This window comes from Sus scrofa, chromosome 11 (genome assembly GCF_000003025.6).
Source record: "Sus scrofa isolate TJ Tabasco breed Duroc chromosome 11, Sscrofa11.1, whole genome shotgun sequence".
In the NCBI taxonomy this organism is placed as follows: Eukaryota; Metazoa; Chordata; class Mammalia; order Artiodactyla; family Suidae; genus Sus; species Sus scrofa.
In genome coordinates, this window is record NC_010453.5 from 45,671,118 (window position 1) to 45,698,254 (window position 27,137).

The following is a 27,137-nucleotide window of genomic DNA, read 5'->3' on the forward strand; positions in this document are numbered from 1 at the left end:
TTGCTGTTCTGCTACCCTGGGACCAGGGCTGACTCTCAAAACTCTGTGCACACACTGGACCCTAACCAGGCAGGGTCCCTTGGTTAGCTTCTCTCTAAAGTACCCAGATAATAGTGTCTCATGCTTACTTCCTGAGTTTTTAGATGCTAGAAACCAGCACAAAATGGAAGAAATTGACTACTTAATGCCCATGACCATGTAACTCCCAAACCTCCTGGCACCTCGCGATTGATAATGTTAACCCCTGTGACACCACCCTGTTACCTCACCATCAGCCAATCAGAATTGTGCACAAGCTGGTTGCATATCCTGGGACACCCAATCCTCACCTTGTCTTTAAAAATACTTTGCTGAAACCTTTTGGGGAGTTCAGAGTTTTGGGGGCACAAGCCACCTATTCTTCTTGCACAGTCCTGCCATAAATCTTTCTGTCTTTGCTCTAAACTCCCACTTTTTGGTTTGTTTGGCTTCACTGTGTGTTGGGCACATGAACCTGAGTTCGGTAACAGAGCCACAACTGCACCCGGATAGTCTGGCTCTTTGGCTAGTTTTTGTAAGTAGACACTCCAGAACATGGTTCCACAGTTGCTCTGTGTTGGCCCATGTCTGCCACTGCAGACTGGCCAGCACCTCAGACCTTGGAGTTGCTCTCACTTCTTGAGTGCTTGAGTGCCAAACCTCAGCCCTGTGCTTGCTTCATGGGTACCCACACAACTAACATCACTGCCAGGGTGTCTGTGAGCCAGATCCAGCACCAAGAGAGATCCTCGACATGCACTGTGGGAGAAACACAGATCGGATGATCCTCAGCAGCTTTCAAAACCAAAGACCTGAACACCTCTCATCACTGCTGCAGATATCAGCAGTCTTGGCCTCTGAGGACCCAGAAATCATTGCCAACACTAACATCAGCTGACATCTGCACAAAGACCACATCACTGGAACTTCCTCAGATCAGAAACTTTCATAACACACCCAGCCTGCAGGTGAAGGCTTTTACTCACCAAAACTAATCCATAGGAATTCCCGTTGTGGCTCAGTGGAAACTAACTTGACTAGTATCCATGAAGATGCAGCTTCAATCCTGGGCCTCTCTCAGTGGGTTAAGGATTTGGCATTGCTGGGAGCTGTGGTGTGTAGATCAAAGATACGGCTCAAATCCCGAGTTGCTGTGGCTGTGGTGTAGGCCAGCAACTGTAGTTCTGGCTGGGCTCCTAGCCTGAGAATGTCCATAGTGGCACCTGTGTCCCTAAAAAAGCAAAAAAAAAAAAAAAAAAAAGTTTCAAAGAGGCAACTGCTCTTGGTGTGCAAACATCAATACAAGGCTGTAAGGAACACAGAAGTCAAAGAAACATGATAACATTTCAGCATCTGACCTCAAAGAAGTAAAACCTACCAATTAAAGGGCAAAGAATTCGAAATAATTAATAATTATTAATTCCTGTATAAGGGAAGCTTGGCAAGCTACAAAAGAACACAGATATTTGACAAAAAAAGGAAAGGCAACAAAAGCAAAAATATGCAAGTCGAACTACATAGCAAAAAAAACCCCATCAACAAAATGAAAAGGCAATCTATGGAATGGGAGACAACATTTGCGAATCATAAGTGAAAAGGGGTTAATATCCAAAATGTGTAAACAACTTGCACAATTGATATCGAGAAAATAATCTGATGAAAAAAAATGGCAGAAGAAAAAATAACCCAGTTAATATAATGGGCAAAGGACCTGAATAGACATTTTCCCACAGAAAATACATGAGGGGCCAAAAGTAAATGAAAATGTGCTTAAATAATCATCAGGGAAATGCTAAATCAAAACTACAGTGAGATTATCACCTCACACTTGCTAGATATGGATGCAAACATATATAAATGTGTATGTATGGTTCATATGGATGAATGTTATCCAGTCATAAAAAGAAGGAAGTCTTGTCATTTGTGACAACATGGATAGACCTTGAGGGCATTATACTAAATAAGTCAGACGAGAAAGACAAATACTATGTAATACCACATGGAGAATTTTAAAAACAAACAAAACAAAACAAATTCATAGAAAAAGAGATCAGATTTGCAGTTACCAGAGGCAGGGGGTGGGAAGCGAAGGAATTGGATAAGGAGTAAAACTATACGAACTTCCAATGATAAGATAATTAAGTATGGTCATGTGACATGCAACATGATAGCTATAGTTAATGTTGCTGTGTGGTATGTTTGAAAGTTGTTAAGAGAGTGAACCCTAAGAGTCTCATCACAAAAAGGAAAAAAAAGAAAACATTCTGCATGAGGTGATGGATGTTAGCTAAACTTATTGTGGTAATCATTTCAAACATATGTAAGTCAAGTCATTATACTATATATCTTAAACTTATACAGTACTGTATGTCAGTTACATAAAACAAGGGGTAAATTGGGGAAAAAATCCAGTAAAGTACTTAGGAATAAATTTAACCAAAGAGGGGAAAGATCTGTACACTGAATACTATAAGATTTGATGAAAGAAATTGAAGGAAACTCAAACAAATGGAAAAATATCCCATGTTTGTGGATCAGAATAGTTAATATTATTACAAGAGCCATACTATTGAATGCTATCTAGTTTTAATCCAGTTCCTGTCAAAATTCCAATGGCATATTTCAGAGAAATAGAAAAAACAATCCTAAAATTTGTTTGGAAATAGAAGACGCTAAAGACAAAAAGACATTAATAGCCAAAGCAATTCTGAGAAAGAACAAAAGTGGAAGGCATCACACTTCCTGATCTCAAACTCTACTATAAAGCTATAGTAATCAAAACAATGTGGTACTGGCATAAAAACAGACACATAGATCAATGGAATAGACTAGAGAGCCTAGAGATAAACCCATGTGCATATATGGTCAACTAATATTTGAATATGGAGCCAAGAACATTTAATGGAAAAAAGATAATCTTTTCAATAAATTTTTCTGGGAAAACTGGATCTCTACATGCAAAAAATGAAACTCAACCCCATCAGTCACAAAAATGAACTGAAAACAGATTAAAGACTTAAATGTAAGGCCTAAAACGTGGAAGTCCTGGAAGAAAACAGAAAAAAGCTCCCTGATATTAGTCTTACTGTGTTGTTGTTTGTTTGTTTGTTTGTTTTTTGTTTTTGTTTTTTTTTGGGTAGGATACCAAAAACACAGGCAACAAAAGCAAAAATAAGCAAGCAGAATTACATTCAACAGAAACATTTCTGCATAGCAAAGAATACAATCGACAAAGTAAAAAGCCAACCTATGGGATGGGAGCGGGTATTTGCAAACCATATATCCAGATAGAGGGCTAAGATCCAAAATAAATAAGGAATTCATATAATTCAGCTGCAAAAAACCAAATAAGTGGGTTGGAAATTCTCAGAGGGCCTGAATAGACACTTTTCCAAAGAAGACCTACAAAATGGTCAATAGGTATATGAAAATATGCCCAACATTAATAATCATCTTGCAAAGGCAAATCAAAACCACAATGAGATATCACCATACACCTGTTAGAATGGCTATTACCAAAAATACAAAAGATAAATGTTGATGAGGATAAGAAGAAAAGGGAACACTTGTGCACTGTTGGTGGGAATGTAAATTGGTGTAGCGTCTATGGAAAACAGTATGAAGTTTCTATAACCAATTAAAAATAGAACTATCATATGATCTAGCATATGGGTATGTATCCAAAGGAAATAAAATCATTATCTTGAAGAGATATTTGTACATCCATGTTCATCATAGCATTATTTACAGTAGACAAGACATGGCAACAACCTGAATGTCCACTGATGGATGAGTGGATAAAGAATATGTTGTATACAATGGAATATTTTTTTTTACCATAAAAAAGAAGGAAATCTTGCCATCTGGAAATTCATGACATCATGGATGAGCCTGGAACACATTATGCTGAATGAGGTAATCCAGGCATAGAAAGACAATACTGATGGCATGGTGTCATTTATATGGGGAATCTAAAAAGAAAAAAAAAAGTCAACATCATAGTAACAGAAATTGAGTGATTGCTAACGGCTGAGGGGTGGGGAAAATGGGGGATGTTGGTAAAGGGTAAAATCTTTCAGTTATCTGATGAATGACTTCTGAGGATCTCATTACAGCATGGAGACTGCAGTTAATAATGTTATGTTGTACATTTGAAATTTGGTGAGAAAGTAGATCTTCAGCATTCTTCCTGCTCAAAATAAGGTTAACCGCATGAAGGGATGGATGTGTTGATTAACATGATTATGATAATCATTTCACAATGTATAGTATATCAAATCACCATGTTGTATACTTTAAATAAATATACTAAATATTAATAAGCCTGGGAAGAAAGGAAACATTTTCATGTAATATTTGTCAGGGGCATTCAGTTCAGTTGTGGAGACTCCATACGTCCTAGACAGAGATGCTCTTCCATTCACCTTCCAAACACTCTTTATCATCATTCAGAATTGTTCTTTAGGAGATTTTTCCTACTGAAATACCAAATTTTATTGAAACCATCCAAAGGAAAATTAAGAGAGATAAAATATTGTGTATTTATTTTATTTCTGCCATTTGACTCTATGAATGTCTACTGTGATTTCTTTTAGCCCTGGAAAGTTTTTAATGTTTATAATAGAGTTCATCTCTTTAGTTGCTTTCACACTGGGGAATAAAGGAGGAGATTTAAATTGAAAGATAAAATAACCGTAGTATATTTTTAAAATTATAAAATGATGAGGATACTATAACAGATCTGGTATGCTTGAGGCTTGGTTTGGAATTACATATTATTTGGATGCTTTCAAACTTGCATCCTTTTAAGGAAGTACTTACCATTCCTAATTTATATTTCTTGAGTCATTAGATCACAAATGCAAGGTCACTAGATCACATATGCAGGAGCCATCTCATCTCTGTAGAGTTTAGATTGCTAGGAGAAATGGGGAGATGTTGGTCAAAAGGTATAGAGGTTTCAGTCATGTGGGGATGAGTAATTTCTGGAGATCTAATGTGCAGCATGGTGGTTACAGTTAATAAGACTATATAGTAGCCTTGGAATTTGCCAAGAGAGTTGATCATAAGTGTTTTCACAACACACAGGATAAGTAACCATGTGATGTAATGTCTATATTAATTAGCTTGTGATAATCAATCATTTCATAATTTACATGAATATGCATACATGTGTGTATATATATGTAATTTTTATTTATCTACTATACCTCAAAAAAGCTGGAAAAAATAAAAAATACAAACATTATCAAAATCTAAACTACTTAAATGCTTGTTGAGATGCATAAATGCCTGTAAATAAGCCACAAAAATAACAATACATTTTATAGGATAAATAAAATCAGATTATTCTCTATGCCATAGCATGTGTGAAGAGCAAATTCTTGAGTTGAGGTGGTAAAAGTTGAGAGAAGGGTCCAAAAACACACAAGAAAATTTACTTTACATACAATGAAGTTGGTGAAACCATATACAGCAATGCATATTATTATTGACGAGGATGGAATAACAAGGCAAGACAATATCACAAGACACATCAGCAGGCAACATATCATTGAGAACCAAATGAATGGTAGTGACAGTCAATGTCCAAGATGGCAAGAAAGCTATGTGGGGCTCAGTTGCCTAGGATGGGTCCCAGTTGAGTTTGTACAAATGAAGAAGAGAATATTGAGATACAGACATGCCGGTTATGTTTTTGTGGAAAAGGAGAAATAGAGAATGGCAGTCTGAGAAGTAGGTTGGTGTTCAGTGGTAAAGACAATGTATAAGTCTTTACCAACAATATACTAGAACATGTGCTAGTATATATATGTACTGTACATATATTAATATGTACTATATTAACAGCTGCTTTTGAGTCTTGGGTTTCAATCCTAGAAGTTACTCACTATTTTTTGGGGTGGTGGGGAAAGAAAGTATCTTTCTAATCCTCCACTCTTCATCTATAACATATGGGTAATCATAATTATTCTTTAGAGGTAGGGGGTATGTGTGTGCACGTATTAATGTACATACTTAGTACAATGCTGTTTAGTAAATGGCAAATTGAGGCATGTGAACTACGTGTATTCACAGGTAACCAGGGATGTTTTTAGATGAAGACAGTAACATAATGAGAAATGGTCATAAGAAAGCATAATAGAATAATAATGTAAAAAAAAAATGGACTACGGAGGGGGATGAAGTTGTGGGTGAGGACAATGCTTAGGAAACTACTGCATTAAATCCAGCATGAGTAATTAAATCTCTAAATTATAGTGGTGATAATAGCAATGAAAACAATCCCAACGGGGAGGGGGGTAGCTTTAAGAGATTTTGTGCAGAAGAAAAATAAGACTTCACAACAGACTGAACATGGTTAAGGAAGCAGAGATAAGAGGCAATCTACACAGGCAAGTCTGAAATTTTGAGATCCTCTGACTTAGGAAATGATGATCCTCTTAAAGAGAAGTGTGCCACGTTTCAGAGTGGCAGGACGAGTTTTAGTTTTAGATATACTGTTTCGCAATTAGGCTGTGAAATAAAATTGCTGAGGTGTAGTTAGAGAGGCTCAGAGGGCGGAGGCTATGCTCGGGAGAGAGATGTGGGAAAGGATTGAGGAGGCTTCAGGACGTCAGGTAAAGAAATGACAGGCGGAGAAAGAGAAACCAAAGGATGAAGTAAAAATAAACTATAGAGAGGGGAGTTTCCAACCTGGGGCACAGGGTCTAATCTATAGATAGACACTACATAGGGGCCTAAGACATGTGCCAAGGGCACTGAACTTATTGATTAAAAGGTCATTGTCCCTGGAAGAGACTTTCAGAAATGTGATGGGTTGGAGAGGGATGGAGTGTGAAGAGATGGTGGCGAGAGGAGTAGACTAGGCAGCAGGTGAGAAGTTTGGCCATCCAAAGAAATGGAGTGTGGTCAGGGAGGTAGTTTTCAAGATGCCTTTTGCATGGCAGAAAAGACAGAACCATTCCACAGGGAGACCTAAATGTGCTGGAGGGGCAGGGATGAACAGAAGTAAGTTCCTGGAGCAGCAAGATCATAGAATGGAAAGAAGGCAAGGAACTGGGATATCTAGAATTATTAGATAAGAAGGTAGGGGAAAATGATGGATTAAAAAAATGGGTATGTTGGAGTTCCACTGTGGCATGGGGGTTAAGAATCCAACTGCAGTGGCTGGGGTCACTGTGGAGCTGGGTTCAATCCTCTGTCAGTGCAGTGGGTTAAAAGGATCCCGTGTACGTCATGGCTGCAGCTTGGATTCACTTCTTGGCCCGGGAACTTCCACATGCCATGAGTGCAGCTGTAAAAAAATAAAATAAAGTAAAAATCAGTATTTTGAACCGAGACTTGCATTGGCCTTGGAAAATGAAGGTTGAAAATGAAATTTCAAATTGTCTCCAAATTAAGAAGAAACCAATAAAATGAAAGTGAGGGAAGTTCTTCTAGGAAAAAAATCATGGTATTTCTGCCACCTTTAGGAGAGTGAAAAATGATAAATGGTGTGTCCAGTATTGCAGGAGTGAGCAAAGTCTGGCCAACTAAAGATTAACATGTAGTAATTCACGAAGATGTTGGCATATCCTAGAATTTCTAAATAAATTAATGAGGAAATGGTGAATTCAAGGTAAAAAGGTACTAGGAAACTCGGTTGCTTTCTGTGATGGACTGTCCTACACTGTGAAGGCAGGAAAACTGGCCTTGCCTGATCAGGTGGAGCTATAAGAAATTAAGAAGAAACAAAACACAGTGGGATACAGCAGCTTAGAATGTTTTGACATTAGTCAACAACTGGTGGGATTGTCCAGAAAGAACATTGAAACAAACAGTGGAAGGGATCCAGAGAATAATAAACTTTTATTTTCAAGCTACTCAGTTAGAAAGTGACATGACAGCATATGAACAGGCCATATGTCAGCATTTTTTTCACTAAACATTCTAAGTTGACAACCCGACCAGCTGAACAAAATGTTACAGAGTTGGACAGGCCGCGTTGTGAAGGGGAAACTGCTCTCAGGCCAAAATAAATACTTTTATTTGTGACATTTCAGAATGGCAAGGCTTTAAAAGACTAGCAGATGAAGTAACCCTTACTAATAATGAATGAGAAGAGAAAAATACCCTGGGATGATGAAGAATGACAAACAAAACAGGAGCAGAATTTAGATCAATAAAAGTTGAGCATGGACTGCATTTCAAGAAATCTGACATCTAATTGGTCTTGGTGTCTGGAGGTCCAAATCTGTAACTGACTGTAGGATTTATTTCTGCCTTAAATGGCAACTTAAATGCAGAAGTTTGCCCATTACAAAGGAGAGGGCTGAAATGACAATGATGAAAGGCATTGCTAGTTTTGAAGTTTTGTGATATTTGATGTTTAGGCACATATTTTCATGAAAGAATTCAGCACTGTCAGCCAATAGAATGAACCTTGCTTTAGGAATCAGAAAACTTGGATTCTAGTCTTTCTGTGACTTATGACAAGTCATTTGACTTGTCTGCTATCAAATTTCTCATGTAAAGTGAAAAAGAGAAGTTAGGTGCCCACTAAGGTCATTATCATGTTTGAAATCTGTTTGGGGAGTTCCCACGGTGGCTCAGTGGAAATGAATCTGACTAGTATCCATGAGGATGTGGGGTCGATCCCTGGTCTCGCTCAGTGGGCCAGGAATCTGGCGTTGCCATGAGCTGTGGTATAGCTCACAGACCCCACTCGGATCCTGTGTTGCTGCGGCTGTGGTGTAGGCTGGCACCTATAGTTCTGATTTGACCGCTAGCATGGGAACTTCCATATGCTGTGAGTGTGGCCCTAAAAAGCAAAAAACAAAACAAAACAAAACACCAAAAATCTGTTTCATTGATGTGAGCAGGCAGAGTAGAAACACCCTGAATTCACTGGTTCTCATGAGCACACCAAAACCACAACTATCTCCAGGTCATCTATCTATGAAAAAGACCTACTAGAAAAGGTCTTCTACAACTAAAGACATAACGAAGGGACCACCATGAGACAGACAAATTGGAAGCCCTGAAGGAACCCAGAGGAAGATGCGGCCACAGATGGAGACTTTAGTCTTGAATCCTTGGACCATGTTGGAATGTGATATGAATGAGAAACAGACTTTTGTGTTAAGTCACTGAGGTTTGGAGATTTATCTGTTACAATGGTAGGGTTATTTCTCAAATCTAATAAAGCAATGAAATGAATAAGAAAAAAGAATCTTTGTTTCTACAAGAGTAGGACACCACATGCGTAAATAATCAAATTGTTTTTTGTCAAATAACTTTAGGTACAGAAACAACAACTATGTGGTGAGTAACAGAATCCTACAAAATAAGGACTTCCTATGAGGAGGGAGATCATCCCACCTATGGCACCAAAGCACAGAGATGATATTAAAGCCATAGGACTGAATGAGACGAGTTAGAGAGGGAGGGTAGATAGAGAGGAGACTCGAAGATTGAGCTCAACTTCTTCTTCTTTTTTTTTTCTGGCTGCCCTGCAGCATATGGACTTTCCAGACCAGGGATCAGATCTGAGTCACAGCTGCAGCCCACACTGTGGCTGTAGCAACACCAAATGAATCCTTATCCCACTGTGCTGACCAGGAATTGAACCTGCATCCTTGGTGCGGCAGAGACACTGCCAATCCCATTGCACCACAGTGGGAATACTGAGCTCAACTTTTTGAACTCCAAGATGATGAGGACAAAGAAATAAGGAGACTGAAAGCAGCCTGTGAGGTTGTAGGAGACCCACGAGAAGTGGAGTCTGGAGGCCAAGGAAAGGAAACATGCTATGGAGGAGGCAATAATCAATGCTGAACTCTGTTGATTAAAAGAAGATGGTGGTTGAGAATTAGCCATTGGATTTGGCAATATGAGGTCATACTCCAAGAGCAGTTTTGTGAAGTGGTGGGCATGAGGACCTGACTAAAATCAATTCAAGATTGATGGGAGAGCAGAAAATAGAGCTAGCAAATTCAGAACTTCTTTCAATGAATTTTGCAGGCAGTAGAGGGAAGCAAGAACTGAAGAGAGCTCTAGAATCAAGAAGTTTTGTTTTGTTGCTCAGCGGGGATGAGGATGATGCAGTGGAGCAGAAAAAAAACCTGACAATGCTGGAGCCATTGGTCAGCAATGAAACAGCAGAGCACCATATTTCCAGATATAAATTCCATAAAGAAACCACATAAGGAGTTCCCGTCGTGGTGCAGTGTTTAACGAATCCGACTAGGAACCATGAGGTTGAGGGTTCGATCCCTGGCCTTGCTCAGTGGGTTAAGGATCCGGCGTTGCTGTGAACTGTGGGGTAGGTTGCAGATGTGGCTTGGATCCCGTGTTGCTGTGGCTCTGGCGTAGGCTGGCAGCTACAGCTCCAATTAGACCCCTAGCCTGAGAACCTCCATATGCCACGGGAGCGGCCCAAGAAATGGCAAAAAGACAAAAAAAAAAAAAAAAAAAAAAAAGAAAGAAACCACATAGGATGTGGGATCCAGAGAAACATTGGGATCTTAATTTAAAGTGGCTACAAAAGGCCTTTCTGAGATGTTTGAGGTGAGACATGGGTTTTTTCAATGGAATGTGGGGAGGAGAAAGATTAACAGAGGAAAGAATTTCATATGACATAGTTCAGCTTGGAACATTTGGGGTGTAGGAAAGGAGCTCAGTACATTTGGGGAAAAGTGAGCAACAGAAACAAACTAAAACTGAAGGGTCCACAGATCTCAGATGCTGTCTTTGTCTGTGGATCATGACAAGTTTAGATTTGATGGTAAGTCCCAAAGGAAGTCACTACAGGATGTTAAATGGAAGAATTTTTTTTTGGCCACACCCACAGCATGTGGAAGTACCCAGGACATGGATCAAACCCATGCAATAGCAGCAACCTGAGCCACAGCAGTGACAGGGCTGGATCCTTAACACAGTGAGCCACCAGGGAACTCCAGAAGAATGTTTTAATATGATCATTAATAAGACAGCAATATCGGTTTTTTAGATCTTGCCTTTTTAAGTGCTTTATGGATTATAAGAGCTGAATATCATCAATGGAGGTTCACAGCATTCAAATCCTTTGCTTGAGGTTTTAGCAGAAACCCAGGCACCCAGTTCCACTCAGACTATAGACTCAAACCCAGTTCTACTATTTGCAAAACTAGTGATTTTTTCCACCATTTTCACCCCTTACCCTATCCCTTATATTCAAATCTGCACCTATAACTGTTTTCCTCAACAGAATTTCCCTGATTCTTGAACATGTTAAGGTCATCCTCAAGCATTTCTCACGTTGTGTCTCCTCAATACCCACCAAGAAGGTCAAATAATATTTTTCCTGCTCTCAGAGTCTCCATTTCTTCTCATTTGGAACCTCTATAGCTGTTGTTGTCTGTTGCCCTTCATGCTATGTGATTATAATGACTTGTTTGAGGCTGAGAGCCTTGTCTTATACTTCGAATTAATCTTGTTATGCACAGAACTGGGAATAACATACTCCTTGGATAAACGAAGCAATGTGTTTTAAAGGCCAAAAGTTGTTTTCACTTAGAGCTATAGAATTTCTCCCTTATGTGTTGTGATAAGGGTCAAGGAATGATCACAGTGGACAGCGTTTCAGAATTTCTGGTGAAAGGTCGAGAATCACTGGAAGACATTGCATGTATTAAACACAATGCTCTCTAAGACACTGGGAACGTTTACTTTTACTGAAAAGAAAACCTTCAAAAATTTGATACATTCATTGTTTGAGAAACTAGAAACCTATCTTCTAACTACCATTGAAGACATTTGTTTTTAATGACAAACTTACTTATTCATAAATGAAAAAATTCTGTATTTCAAGCAGAATGGATTAAGAATTGTGTCAGATATGGGACACTGGGTTACTAGAGACTGATACATTTGGTTAAAATCAATAAGATTTGTGATTGAAATATGAATTGTATTTTAAAATACCATAATAGAAATCTTCACTTGACTTTATTAAATTCTGAGATTAATTTGCCAGATCTTTGATCATTAGTTTGGGGCATAATTCAAAAGTAAAATAACCCCTCTTAAATCTTTGGGATGGAGAGAGAGGTTTCAAATTAAAGACCATATTTTAATCAACAAATAGTTAATTTTTTAGGTTTTGGTTTGGAATTGTTTTTTTCATTTTTTAGTTTTGTTGAAGTATAGTTGATTTACAATTTTGTGATAATTTCTGCTGTGCAACAGAGTGATTCAGTTATCCATGTACACACATCCTTTCTCTTTCAGATACTTTTCCCACATAGATTATCACAGCATACTGGGTAGAGTTCTCTGTGCGATCTAGCAGGTCCTTGTTGGCCACTCATTCCATATGCCTCAGAGTGCATATGCCAGTTGTTTTCAAGTCAATTGCTTAGAATTTGTTTTGAAATATGAAAAGCATTTGCTATAAACTAAAATGTAACAACAAATATCAACATCAGGTCTTCACCTAGACAGAGGGCTGATATCAGTGAATTTGCAATGTAAGGGGCTGAAGAAGAAAATAGGATTGACCTATAGGGCTGAAGTCAGAGAATCCATGCCTAAAAATGTCACATTGGCTCAAGTGGCCCCAACACATTAAGATGACCCCAAATGGGAAAGCTGAGCGGTTCGGGTCACTACCATCTCTACAGTAGACATGGGCAAAGGTCAGTGAACCTTCCCTAATATTTTATTTCTTTCCAAGCAGCTGCTGCTACCTAGAAACACTATTATTACGATGACTTTATTTATTACAGAAAAGTTTAAGTTGTTGACGATTTAGTGGGAGATACGACTACCTGTACCAAGTCATTCAATTTATATGCAGAGGCTATTGAAAATTTATTTTGCTAAAGGCCATAAACCAAATGCAACACAAAATTCATCTCTAGTGTAATTTTTTTTAAATCAACTTCTGTAGGAATAAAATTGTTCTTTGGGGGTTTAAAGGCCTAACATCAAAAGGCAAAAACCTTACCCTAACACTGAAACTGCTTTACTTGTTAAGATGGAAGAATAACTTAGTTACAACCCTTACTATACACAGATTAGAAAAGTAAGGAACTCCTTTTACCATAAGTCAAATTGTTAGATCATATTTTTATACCACTAAATCCTGGCAATATAAAAAAAATAATCTGTCAGGAAGTCTACAAATGATTCAACAGCAAGTTGGGGCTTGGAAACAAAAAGAATTACATAGTACTCACCTGTATCAGCTTAGCTATAATTATGTAGATAAAATTATGTGTATTTTTTTTCATTCCATAACCATTTATTCATTCAAGTTAATAGATAGCGATGGACAACCTGCCACATACAAAGCACTGTGTTAGGCAGAGATACATAGAAGCACAGACATAAGCTGTGGCCCCTGTTCTTGAGGAGTTTACAGTCTGCTGGGGGAGATAGAAGGGTACACAGTTAAGTCTAGTAGAGGTCTGGCCTTGATAATTGCTGTATGAAACAGTAGTTTAAAAGAAAGTGCTACTAATGGTTATACTACCCAAAGTAATCTACAGATTCAATGCAATCCCTATCAAATTATCCATGACATTTTTCACAGAACTAGAGCAAACAATCCAAAAATTTATGTGGAACCACAAAAAGCCCAGAATTGCCAAAGAAGTTCTGAGGAACAAAAACCAAGCAGGAGGCATAACTCTCCCAGATTTCAGGCACAAAGCCACAAGTCATCAAGACAGTGTGGTACTGGTACCAAAACAGACATATAGACCAATGGAACAGAAGAGAGAACCCAGAAATAAACCCAGACAATACCTATGGTCAATTAAGTTTTGACAAAGGAGGCAAGAACATAAAATGGGAAAAAGACAGTCATTTCAGCAAGTATTGCTGGGAAATCTGGACAGCTGCATGCAAATCAGTGAAACTAGAACACACCCTCACACCATGCACAAAAATAAACTCAAAATGACTTGAAGACTTAAATATAAGGCAAGACACCCTCAAACTCCTGGAAGAGAACATAGGCAAAACATTGTCTGACATCAACCTTATGAATATTTTCTCAGGTCAGTCTCCCAAAGCAACAGAAATAAAAGCAAAAATAAACCAATGGGACGTAATCAAACTGACAAGCTTTTGCACAGCAAAGGAAACGAAAAAGAAAAAAAAAGACAACCTACAGAATGGGAGAAAATAGTGTCAAATGATGCAACAGACAAGGGCTTAATCTCTAGAATATATAAGCAACTTATACAACTCACCAGCAAAAAAGCCAATCAACCAATGGAAAAATGGCCAAAAGTCCTGAATAGACATTTCTCCAAGGAAGATGTACAGATGGCCAACAAGCACATGAAACAATGCTCAGTAGCACTGATTATTAGAGAAATGCAAATCAAAACTACCATGAGATACCACCTCCCACCAGTCAGAATGGCCATCATTAATACGTCCACAAATAACAAGTGCTGGAGGGGGTGTGGAGAAAAGGGAACGCTCCTGCACTGTTGGTGGGAATGTAAGCTGGTACAACCACTGTGGAGAACAGTATGGAGGTACCTTAGAAATCTATACATAGAACTACGATATGACCCAGCAATCCCACTCTTGGGCATATATCTGGAAAAAAAAACCTTCCTTAAAAAAGACACATGCCCCTGCATGTTCATTGCAGCTCTATTCACAATAGCGAAGACATGGAAACAACCCAAATGTCCATCACAGATGATTGGATTAGGAAGACGTGGTATATATACACAGTGGAATACTACTCAGCCATAAATAAAGAACAAAATACTGCCATTGGCAGCAACATGGATGGAAGTAGAGACTCTCATCCTGAGTGAAGTTAAGTCAGAAAGAGAAAGACAAATACCATATGATATCACTTATATCTGGAATCTAATATAGGGCACAAATGAACCTTTCTACAGAAAAGAAAATCATGGACTTGGAGAATAACTTGTGGTTGCCTAGGGGAGGGGGAGGGAATGGGGTGCTTGGGGAGCTTGGGGTTAATAGATACAGACTATTGCCTTTGGAATGGATTAACAATGAGATCCTGCTATGTAGCACTGGAACTATGTCTAGTCACTTATGATGGAGCATGATAATGTGCGAAAATAGAATGTATGTGTAACTGGTTCACCATGCTCTGCAGTAGAAAAAAATTGTACTGGGGAAATAGCTATTAAAAAATAATAACAAAAAATAAAAAACAAATAAAATAAAAAACAAAAGTGCTACAAAAATTTTGCCAGGAGGGTTCAGGAGGACATCACAGAGGTGAATGGTGAATAGAACTTCCATAAGCAGAAAGGAGATAAAGGGCTTTCCAAGGAGAGGACTAACGTGATTTAAATTTGGCTGGGTTGTTTCCATGTCCTGGCTATTGTGAATAGTGCTGCAATGAACATGCGGGTGCATGTGTCTCTTTTAAGTAGAGCTTTGTCCGGATAGATGCCCAAAAGTGGGATTGCAGGGTCATATGGAAGTTCTATGTATAGATTTCTAAGGTATCTCCAAACTGTTCTCCATAGTGGCTGTACCAGTTTACATTCCCACCAGCAGTGCAGGAGGGTTCCCTTTTCTCCACAGTGGTTGCCTGATGGGAGGGGGAGGGAGTGGGAGGGATCGGGAGCTTGGGCTTATCAGACACAACTTAGAATAGATTTACAAGGAGATCCTGCTGAATAGCATTAAGAACTATGTCTAGATACTCATGTTGCAACAGAAGAAAGGGTGGGGGAAAAACTGTAATTGCAATGTATACATGTAAGGATAACCTGACCCCCTTGCTGTACAGTGGGAAAATAAAAAAAAATAAAAATAAAAATAAATAAATAAATAAATTTGGCTGGGAGATAGACTCCTTTTCTTTTTAAAATCAAAGTATAGTTGATTTATGGTGTTGTATCAATTTCTGCAGTACAGTAAAGTGATTCAGATATACATATACTTTTATATATAGTATATATATTCAGTATATATATATACTTTTCATGTATATATATATACTTTTCATATATATATATATTTTATATATATATATACTTTCTCATATTCTTTTCCATTATGGTTTATCATAGGATATTGAATATAGTTCTCTGCGCTATACAGTAGGATCTTGTTGTTTATCCATCCTATACGTAATAATTTGCACCTGCTAACCCTAACCTTCCACTCTATCACTCACCCCACCCCCACCTTGGCAACCACAAGTCTGTTCTCTGTGAGTCTGTTTCAGAGATAGGTTCATTTGTGTCATATTTTAGATTCCACGTGTAAGTGGTATTGTATGGTATTTGTATTTCTCTTCTCTGACTTCACTTAGTATAAACATTACTAGTTCCATCCATGTTGCTGCAAATGGCATCCTTTTATTCTTTTTCATGGCTGAGTAGTGTTCCATTGCTTATATGCTATCACACTGAAAGATAGAGTTTTGATGGAGACTAGTTAGAGATGAATCCATGTGGGGAATGGTTGGATTTTGTAGATATTGGAGCTGAGGAGACTAGTCTGAAGGCTGGAGAAGCCTTGATGGAGCCTAGAACAAGAGCTTTGATGGGGTCTTGTGATTCTGCCTTGAGCACATTCTTTTTTGTTTGCCTGAAATTACCTCCTGGGGACTTTCTGCTCATCCTTCAAAAGTCAGCACCAGTAAACATGTCCAGGTGAAGTCTTCCTCCCTCATCTCCGATGGCATCTGTGCCTTCATCCTTGGTGTCTATGTAGCATTTGGATCAAATTGTACTCGGAGTTCTTATAGGCTTTGTCTATGTGAGCAGCAGGTTGGGAGGTGGACTTCATTTGGAATCCATTGATCATAAGGGTAATTGTAGGTGGAGGTGGGCAGCAGGCAGCTGGAATCCCCATCTGTGACTTAGGAAGAACATAGGAGTTTAAGGTAAAGACTTGAGAAGAATTTGTATAGAAATAGCCATAGAATTAGATAAAGTTTAGGGAAAAAAATGAATGATTTGGTTTGGAACATGTTGAGTTTCAGAGATCTACAACATGTTCATAGTTTATTTTAAAAATTCTTTATTAACTGTAGACTTCCAAGTTTCATGAACTCACAATCTAGACTATAACACCTAAAATAAAGTCATTGAGTTGTAGGCTCAAGGTTTTTATTAAGGAAATTTGAAACATGACAGTAGAAAGTATTATTAATAAAATAAAGAAAAACATTTGTAAAAAACTCTAGGTGTCCATACTTTAATAATGCCTAAATGGGGCATGCGCTTTTTTTTTTTTTTTTTGTCTTTTTGCCTTTTCTAGGGCCGCTCCCATGGCATATGGAGGTTCCCAGGCTAGGGGTCTAATCGGAGCTGTAGCTGCCATCCTACACCAGAGCCACAGCAACGCAGGATCCGAGCCACATCTGCAACCTACACCACAGCTCATGGCAACGCTGGATCCTTAACCCACTGAGCGAGGCCAGGGATCGAACCCTCAACCTCATGGTTCCTAGTTGGATTCGTTAACCACTGCACCATAACAGGAACTCCCACATGTGCTTCTTGAGGAGATATAGGTTATAACTATTAGCAGAAGAATGCTGCTGATATGAAAATCAACAATTAGCTTTCAAATGTTAAGTCAAATCATGACTGAATCAATCCTGTTTTTTGAATAAAGTCGTGTGTGTGTTGAAAGCACTCAATGTTCCTCAACCCAATGCCAGATCACTCAGTCAGCTCAGGAAACGTGCAGATCTGTAAAACGATGCTCTGGAAGACGTAGCTGGTGCATTTATGGGAAAAAAGGTGAAGCTTCAGATCTTAAAAGTTACCATTTCAGGAACAAATACAGAATTAATTTTGTTACCAACTATCTCATGGAAACTGTTGATTTTTTTTCTTGAGGGAAAAAGAAGTTAGGTCTTTGCTAATCGTTTGGTATTCCAACTGTTGATGGGTTTGGAGTTAGGGTGCCTTTTTCCATGTTGGATTCTGTATAAGAGGAGAGAAGAGGAAAGTTTTGGGGGTTAAAGGGATAGCCAAAGCAGATCCTACAAGTGAGGAAAGGAGGATGAGGGAGCGTGGAAAAAAAAATGTCTAGGGCATGAAACATTCTGGACAAAGAAAGCAGGAATAGGATCAGGAACAGAGGGAGGGGGATGCAGGTCAGAAGGAAGCTTGTAAAGGGTGAACATAGAGGCAGAAGGCTATTTAGGAAAGAAAACTGACCACAAGTTGATAATAGAGAGAAAGCAGGCAAAAAACTTCCAAAGTGGATATTACATGGTGCCAGTCCATACTTGTAGAATGCATTCATTTTTGGGATGATGATGAAGGTGGCAAAAAAAAAAAAAAAAAAAAAAGACATAGGGACAAACAGAGAATTTGATTATGAGACTGTTAAAGATCTTTACATAGTTTCAAAACGGATAGTTCCATTAATAGTTCCACTAATCCATTCTGCTTGAATAATGGGAGTTCCCACTGTGGCTCAGCAGGTTAAGAACCCGATTGTATCCATGAGGATTTGAGTTTGATTCCTGGCCTTGCTCTGTGGGTTAAGGATCCGGGGAAAAAAATATGATAGAATGGGATGGAGGAGAGAAAGTAGGAATTTGGGATTAACATATACACCCTGCTGTATCTAAAACAGGTAAACAGCGAGGACCTACTATATAGCACAGGGAACTATACTCAATATCTTATGATAAACTATAATAGAAAAGAATCTGAAAAAGAATATATACAAATATGCAGACCTATATATACCTACATAAGCAGATATACCTGAATCACTTTGCTGTAATTTTAAAAAGTGGTTTAAAAATGCTAGAACAGGAAGAAGATTGGGGGATTTTGAAGGAAAAAAAGGAACTGATGTGATCACGTAGAGAAAGGGATTCATCCGAAACAGCGGGGGATGGGTGGGGTTGACGGGTGATTGTGTTCAGGTCTCTTTTGTTTTAGACCATCAGGCAGCTTCGGAGGATCCAGAAAGAGCCTCAAAACAGAAGACCAGGAAAAAAAAAAAAAAAAAAAGTTTCAAGTAAGAGCACAGAATTTAAAACATAGAGCAAATATAGTAAAAATAGACCAGCATAGCGTGCCTCAACCACGGCACTGAAAAATTTTCCACCATGCACACATGATTTAGACTGCTTGTAGGTTCCCTGCTCTCAGAGGAGTGTGTAATTTCTGACAAATTAACTGTAATTTCACCTAATTCTCACCCCCTCAAGAAAGCCTATCAAGAAAGCCTAATGAGAAAGAGGGACCCCGAATCCCCTCTCATTTATACGAATCACTCGCTTGCATGGAGCCAGAAAATAAGAGAAAGAGAAGGTCCAGAGCTATGAGGATTAAGGGGATCCTGTGCTATCAGGGAAATGGACGGGGCGGCGGGGTGGGGGCGAGGGGGGCACAGTTTGTGTCTCTGCCATTTCTGGGTGTGAGAAGGGAGGGGCTCGGTGGACCTCGGGCTCATGAGAATCTGATGAAAAAGTCATTCAAATAAATGAGTCTCAACAGGTAAAATGCACGTTAAAGAGAAAAAAAAAAAAAAACACCTCTGGATGAGTGGGAACAACCAGGAAGAATTGAGAAAAAGATAGAAATATAAATGGCGGGTGGTCAGAGAATTAGGGGAGGGGTCCTCAGGGCAGAAAAGGGACAGCAGCCCTGGTCTTGTCACAGTTCCACTGTTGGGCAGAGAGCAGACGTTGCCCCCAAATCTAGGGTCCGGGCTGGGTGACGAGGCCACGTTGTAGGGTTGTCCTTTATAAAAGCGATGTTTTGATTTTTTTGGTGATAACAGGCTTGTGGGTCAGACGAGTCAGTTCTTTTCCCCTCTGTTCCTTTTCTTCCATTTATGAAATCTTCTGGGGCATTGGTGTGTTTTTTGACTTTTAAGTACCACTCAATCACAGGGGATTTTTCACAAGGATTTAAAAAAAATGCAGATTACACTGTAAAAATGCTTTTGAGTCAATAAAAAAGTCCTGTTTTACTGAGCAAATTTCTTTATGATGTTTAACTTTGGTTCAGGTCCTGATTCCGAGAAGTGAAATTTGGTGGTGTGAGAAGGGAAAACAACATGGAAAGAGGAAAACCCCCAGATAGCCATTTAAAACCCAACAATCAGACTTTGTTTATGTGATATGGACTCGGAGCTTTCTCTTAAAAAAATGCAAGCGATTAAGAAAATACTTTGAGAACCTAATAATAGGTCCATGAAACCTGAGATCCACCTCTCATCTTTCTAACTCTTGGGAACTCAGTTTATAAGAACTTATGTTTTTAATACACTGATTCTTAGCAACAAAGTTGTTCTTTAATTAGTACAAAACTTGAATAATGTATCACCTATTATGGTGCACGGCATATAACTTGTACTGGCAGATTCGTTTACATATGTCACCGGCATACCTGTAATTTAGTTTAATGCCAGCTCAGTGTGCCAAGTGTGTGTGCCCGTGTTTTTAAACCTTTCCCCCACAGTAGTTTCATGGGACTTCATAGTAGGAATGAAACAGTGTCTCTATTTGGAAATATGGCAACTATCCCTTGCAGGTAGCCACAATATTCTTTACTCACACGAGGGCACAGAGTGGTTTAGTTTTTAAGGTATTATTTACTACTGTCTTAAAAAATCGGAAATACTGGCTGAAGGTGTAGTTAAATTCATTGTTCATAATTTTGCCAAGGAGTTCTTGTCATGGCTCAGTGGAAACAAATCTGATCAGCATCTATGAGGATGCAGGTTCAGTCCCTGACTTCACTCAGTGGGTTAAGGATCCGGCATTGCTGTGAGCTGTGGTATAGGTTGCAGATATGGCTCAGATCTTGTACTGTGACTGTGGCATTGGTCAGCGGCTACAGCTCCGGTTCTATCCCTAACCTGGGAACCTCCATATGCTGCAGGCGCAGCCCTAAAAAGACAAACAAATAAAATAAAAAATTATAAAATTTGTAATTTTGCCAAGAGAGGTGCTGTCTTTTTTGTCGTTGCTGTTCTACCCACATTTTTTTTTTAATTGAAATAGAGTTGATTTACAATGTTGTGTTAACTTTTTAATAGAATTTGGGCCTTTTGAGGTTTTTTTTTGTCTTTGTTTTTACAATTTTATTGGAGTACAGTTGATTTATAATGTTGTGTTCATTTCAGGTGGAGAAGGGCTGTCTTTTAAGTGAGTTAAATTAAAATAAAAACTCAGGACTTGAAATAAACATAGGAGACCCAATCAGATAATTCATTCATAGGTAAGACCAGACTGGGGTGACCTGATGAAACTTCTTTTTTGGTTTTAATTTTTCTAACTTCTCACATCATGATATACAATTTTCTGACCCAGGGAATGGTTTCTAGGCCAAGAAATCAAGTTTTTCCCACATGACCAACTTCAAAAGGAAGACATCTCAAAAAAAAGGAATGAGTGCCAGGCTCTTTCTACATCAATTTCCATCAATGTCACCTTGTCTCTATAGGTGCCTCAGCTAGAAGTTTGGAATGAAAAAGGACGTCCCCAAAATGAGGCGACTTCCACTTGTAACTATGTAAAACTATCTCCACTTTTCCTGATGAACCATCAGTAGGAAGTGTGTCGTTTATTCCCTCACTCTACACCAGATCGAAATCGGCAGATAGCAACAGGATTTTAAATGTTTCTCATCCTGACTTAAGTCCCTGAGATTTAGAGTATTTTGTTGGTCGGAACGTCTAACCAGTGCAAACTTTAGCCATCAGTATTAACATGGAGAATTCCTCCCTTTGGTATTCACAAGCATAACATACATAATCCTTTATCTCTGGCAAAGCTATTAGCTTTTTGGCCTCTGGCTGGTCAATGTATACAGTATCTATAGTTATTGCATGCAAGTGTTCTCAACTGACTCGCAAACCCTTTGATCAAACCAGCTAAACTTGATTTTCCAGATGATTCCACAGACAAGGCACACATCTATCAGCTTTACAAGTCCTGGCAAGCAATCAAGACCCCCGCTTGCTCCCCCACTCCCTTCATTGGAATCAAAGGTAAACAGGGAGTCGGTTCTCATTTAAATATGTGGCATTGAGATCTTGCCTCGACACTCACAGTTGTAGCAGCAGAAGAAAAACAACAGTTGAAGTAAGAGAAAGGTTTCCTTGGCAAGGATGCCAAGCTAAATAATGACACCCAAAGCAAAAACACACTGCACTGAAACTCAACTTCAGTCAATTCAGCCTACTTAAAACAAAGCTTTTTTTGTGATTTTGAAAGTGAACACTGTGGTTTGCTCGGGCAGACATTTCTATGTTTTTAAATGATCCGATTAGGCATGAATCGCCGGCCTAAGGCCTTTCAGCACCTGCATCCAGTGAGTGATTTGAAAACAGGACTGAAAATTTCCGTAGACGGTGCCTTCACTTTTCTTCCTCTTTGCCTTTTCAAACACATGCTTGGAGGACAATGTTTTGACATACACGGTCACCTTGTGTTTTCTCTTCCTCTCTTCTGTGACTTTGGAAATGTGTATAGGAGATCAAGGTCTCTAGGCCCCCTTCCTTAGAACCTCAGATCTTGGTCACCAGTCATCTATGTCTTGCTGGTCCCTGCCACGGAGGTAGAATTATTTGAAGTTGCCTTACTTGTCCGCCTTTGAAATAAATATATGCAATTTGTAGTAGAGAGGCAACAACAACAGCAACAAAAATCAGAATTTTAAACAATTTCTTTGTTTGTGTTATAATAATTGAAGCAGTGATGCCAAGGTCTTTATGTCCATAGTGACATGTAGTCGTGGTTGGACTAGCTGACAGGACTAGTGAAGGATAAATGGCACACTTTGAGACTATATGGTGGCCTGGAAAGGGTTAAAGAAGCAGAGAAGCACTTTCTCAGGCCCTGCTTTTCTTTGGAGGAAGTCAGAGCTAGCAATGCTGGCCCAGTCCTCATGGAAAGCATCTTTTAAGAGGCAACAGTTCTTGGTACATCCTGAACTGGGTCCCAGAACAGTTCTTGGTTGACTTGTTTATCTTCTAAAATAGGAGACCTATCCCTACTATTTTGGCTAAATTCCTTACTGTGCCACCTCATTCCATGTCTCAGGACAGTTTCCTTACCCCTCCCTATATTATCATCTGCTAGGTCTCTGTTAACTCTTTTTTCACACTTTGAGCAAAGAGCAAGCTGATAGAGGGTTGCCTCTGACACTGGGACCAAACAGGTTTGAGAGACGAAGATGGTGAAGCCAGAAATGACACTTTCTTCCAGGGCAGGTGCTCCTGGGGGTGACAGAAATTGGGAAGCAAATTCTCCATAGGTAGTCTCCATGCCCTAGTGTAGCCAAAGATGGATTCCTTCAAGCCAGCTCTGGGATAAGTTAAGTCCATAGAGCATCATGGGAAAAGTTATTCTTGCAAAGACCAACCTTTAAGAAGATTAGATAACTATACTTAGAACATTCTTGTGGACTCTTGTTGTTTACTCTATCTTGTGTGTATATGAAACTGCATTGTCCTTTTTTTTTCCTTCTTTTTCTTTCCTACCCTTCTGACAACTTTTTCTCTGTCTCCCTTGCTTTTCCTTCTCATTCCAGATGTGCTAGCTAGATAATGTTATCTACTAGTGGAGTTTCAATTGCCTACCATAGAGTGAGGATTCTTAAATCTAAATCTCTAGACAATACTGCTTGTTAGGATTTCAGAGCAGCGATCCAACTCATTACTAGATAGGTGCCCCATATACCTCAAACTCGACGTGTCCCAAACGGTCATCAGATATGTACCCCCTTTTGCCCAGTGACTGGTGACCTGCATCTCAGTAAATAGCATCATCTTTACCACCTTTCTTCAAGACATAAACCTGGGAGTCCTTCTAATTTTTCCCCTTTCCTTCCTTCACCCACCTAGTCAAAGCAGGTCCCATTGATTCTACCTCTCCCAAATCTCTGAGCTCCATCCATCTCACTTCATCTTTCCAGGCACCTGCAGTATATCCTAGGCACCATCTCCTGCCTGGATTATTAGCTGAGCGCCTCGTCCTCAGCCACAGAGACTGACCTTTCTAAAATCGAACTCAGACCTGTCATGCTCCTGCCTTAAAGCCATCAATGGCTCCTCATCGCTTTTAGGATAAAAGCGAAACCATTTAACATAGCTCCTCAAGTCTGTAGATTCTTGGACTCTGTATACCTCTATGGACTTATCGCTTTACCCTTTACCTCTCAAATGGGACCCTTCAGATATTCTCTTGTACTTCTTGATCGTCCTTTGTGCTGTTTGCTGCCTTTTGCTTGGTGATGTTTGCTCTTCCTTATATGTAGATGATGCACTCCACCATTCAGTCTCATTTAGACATGGCTCTGTTTAGAAAGCCTTCTTTAACGTCGAAGCTCTGGGTTACAACATCTCCAACTGCCTCCTTAAATGCCTGCAGAGCATAACAATCCCCGTGTACATATAGAATTGTCTCTTGAGGAGTTTCTATTTTTCACGCTCCCTCCACCGTGAGGGTGGTGACTTTTCAAATGTCCAATATGCAGTAGGCATTAATAAATTCTTGGGAAAGTAAAAAGAACAAATGCATACATCAAAACAGGGTCCACAATACTAGCAGAGCCTGTGCTACTGGGAGACAAATAATATGTCTCCTTTACTCCTGAATACAGTGCTGGTAGAATCATCTTTAATTGAACAGCAGAGGAGGTTAGGGAAATGTTTGGGCTTGCAGGATTCTTAAAGACCATCTTTCTTTTACAGATGAAATAGCAAAGACCCAGAGAAAGTAAGTTATTTCATTGCCATGCCATGGGATAACTCCTATAACTCTTGCCCCAGCATCCTCTCTTCTCAGGCTTTTAAGTTTTTGTTACTTCGGTATGTATGAAATAGTAGCCTACTTTCTGGTTTTGTTTTATTTACTTATTTATTTGTTTATTTTTAATTTTTAGGGCCACATCCGCAGCATATGGAAGTTCCCAGGCTAGGGTCAAATCAGAGCTACAGCTGCAACCCACACCACAGCCCAGGGCAATGCCAGACCCCCAACCCACTGAGCAAGGCCAGGGACTGAACCCATGTTCTCATGGATACTAGCTGGATTCGTTTCCACTGAGCCACAACAGGAACTCCTTGTTTGTTTTAATGTTCATGTTCCTGCCTATTACTGAGTTGAATGTGTTTCTAACATTTATTGGCTAATTCGGGTTCTTTTTTAGTTGCCTATTTATATCTTTTATTTATTTATTTATTTATTTATTTATTTATTTATTTATTTACTTTGTCTTTTTGCTATTTCTTTGGGCTGCTCCCGTGGCATATGGAGGTTCCCAGGCTAGGGGTCGAATCAGAGCTGTAGCCACCGGCCTATGCCAGAGCCACAGCAACGCGGGATCCGAGCCGCGTCTGCAACCTACACCACAGCTCACGGCAACGCCGGATCGTTAACCCACTGAGCCAGGGCAGGGAAAAACCCGCAACCTCATGGTTCCTAGTCGGATTCATTAACTGCTGCGCCACGACGGGAACTCCTTTTTTTTTTTATTTTTTATTGGGTCATTTTCTCTTACACAGTTTTAGAAATTCTTTATATACTCTACATACCCATTCTTAGTCATTTATATGATTAACAAATATCTAGTAAAGTGAAAAATACATATAATCTGTTACCCAGTAATCCTATGCTTAGGCACACACTCTTGAAAGAAACTCTCACAAATGTGGCTAAGAAAACATTCAAGAGGATTGTTCTTGTGGAGCTATTCATAAAGGCAGAAAATTGGAAATAGTGTAAATATACATTCAGTAAGAGTTAAATTAGGGTATGTTCACATAATGGAAATAGAAACCTCAGTGAATGAGATGGCTTTCCATGAACATAAATGATGTCAAAAAATAAGCTGACCAAGGAGTTCCCGTCGTGGCGCAGTGGTTAACGAATCCGACTAGGAACCATGAGGTTGCGGGTTCGGTCCCTGGCCTTGCTCAATGGGTTAACGATATGCCGTGAGCTGTGGTGTAGGTTGCAGACGCGGCTCGGATCCCGTGTTGCTGTGGCTCTGGCGTAGGCCGGTGGTTACAGCTCCGATTCGATCCCTAGCCTGGGAACCTCCATATGCCATGGGAGCAGCCCAAGAAATAGCAAAAAGACAAAAAAAAAAAAAAAAAAAAAAGTTGACCAAAAAGCAAGTAACAGATCAAAACACACTACTCCATATATGCAATCATAACAATCCCACAAAATAGTTCTAAATGATATTTACAAGCACATGTATATAAGGTAAAAGCAAAAGACATAGCAAAGAATAGTTTTTTCTTTTAGGGAAGAAAACAGGATAAGAGTAATCAACTGAGTCTACAATAGTTTTCTTCTTAAAAGAGGTTTATGGAAAATAAAATGAAATTATTTTAAAAAATAATATAAAACACAATATCTGAGTTGCGGGTAAATGAATGTCTGTTATATTATTCTCTGTATTATTTGTGCAGGCTTGAAATAATTCCTAATTAAAGGAAAAAAATGCCAACAAGATATGTTAGAACTTTTTTTCAGGCCGAAGTGACAGAATATGCATATTTCTTTTTTTTTTTTTTTTTTCTGTTGGGGCTGCACCCACGCCACACGGAGGTTCCTAGGCTAGGGGTCAAGTTGGAGGTGTAGATGCTGGTGTACTCCACAGCCACAGCAACACGGGATCTGAGCTGCATCTGCGACCTACACTACAGCTCACAGAAATGCCAGATCCTTAACCCACTGGGTGAAGCCAGGGATTGAACCCACATCCTCATGGATGCTAGTCGGGTTCATTAAACACTGAGCCATGACGGGAACTCAAGAATATGCATATTTCTGAGGTCTGGAAAAACAGGATGCATTTGAAGTACTTACAGTCATGGGAAAAGAGTCTAGTGAAGGAGGCGGTGACAGAAAGGCAGATCATGAAATATTTTACTGACCCAGAGTTGGGAAGAACTGTGGGCCTATGAACATTGTAATTCCCAGAGGACACAATACATCAGTGAGGATAATATGTTTAATTAAAACTTTACAATCCACTTTATTCATATAACTGGATCATAGGAACTAAAAAAGAACACAAAGATCACCTGGTCCCACCCCCTTCACTTTAGTCACAGAAAAAGGAGATCCAGGAAAGTTAAAGTTTAAAGAAAAGAAAGGGCAGGAGTTCTCACTGTGGTGCAGTGAGCTAAGA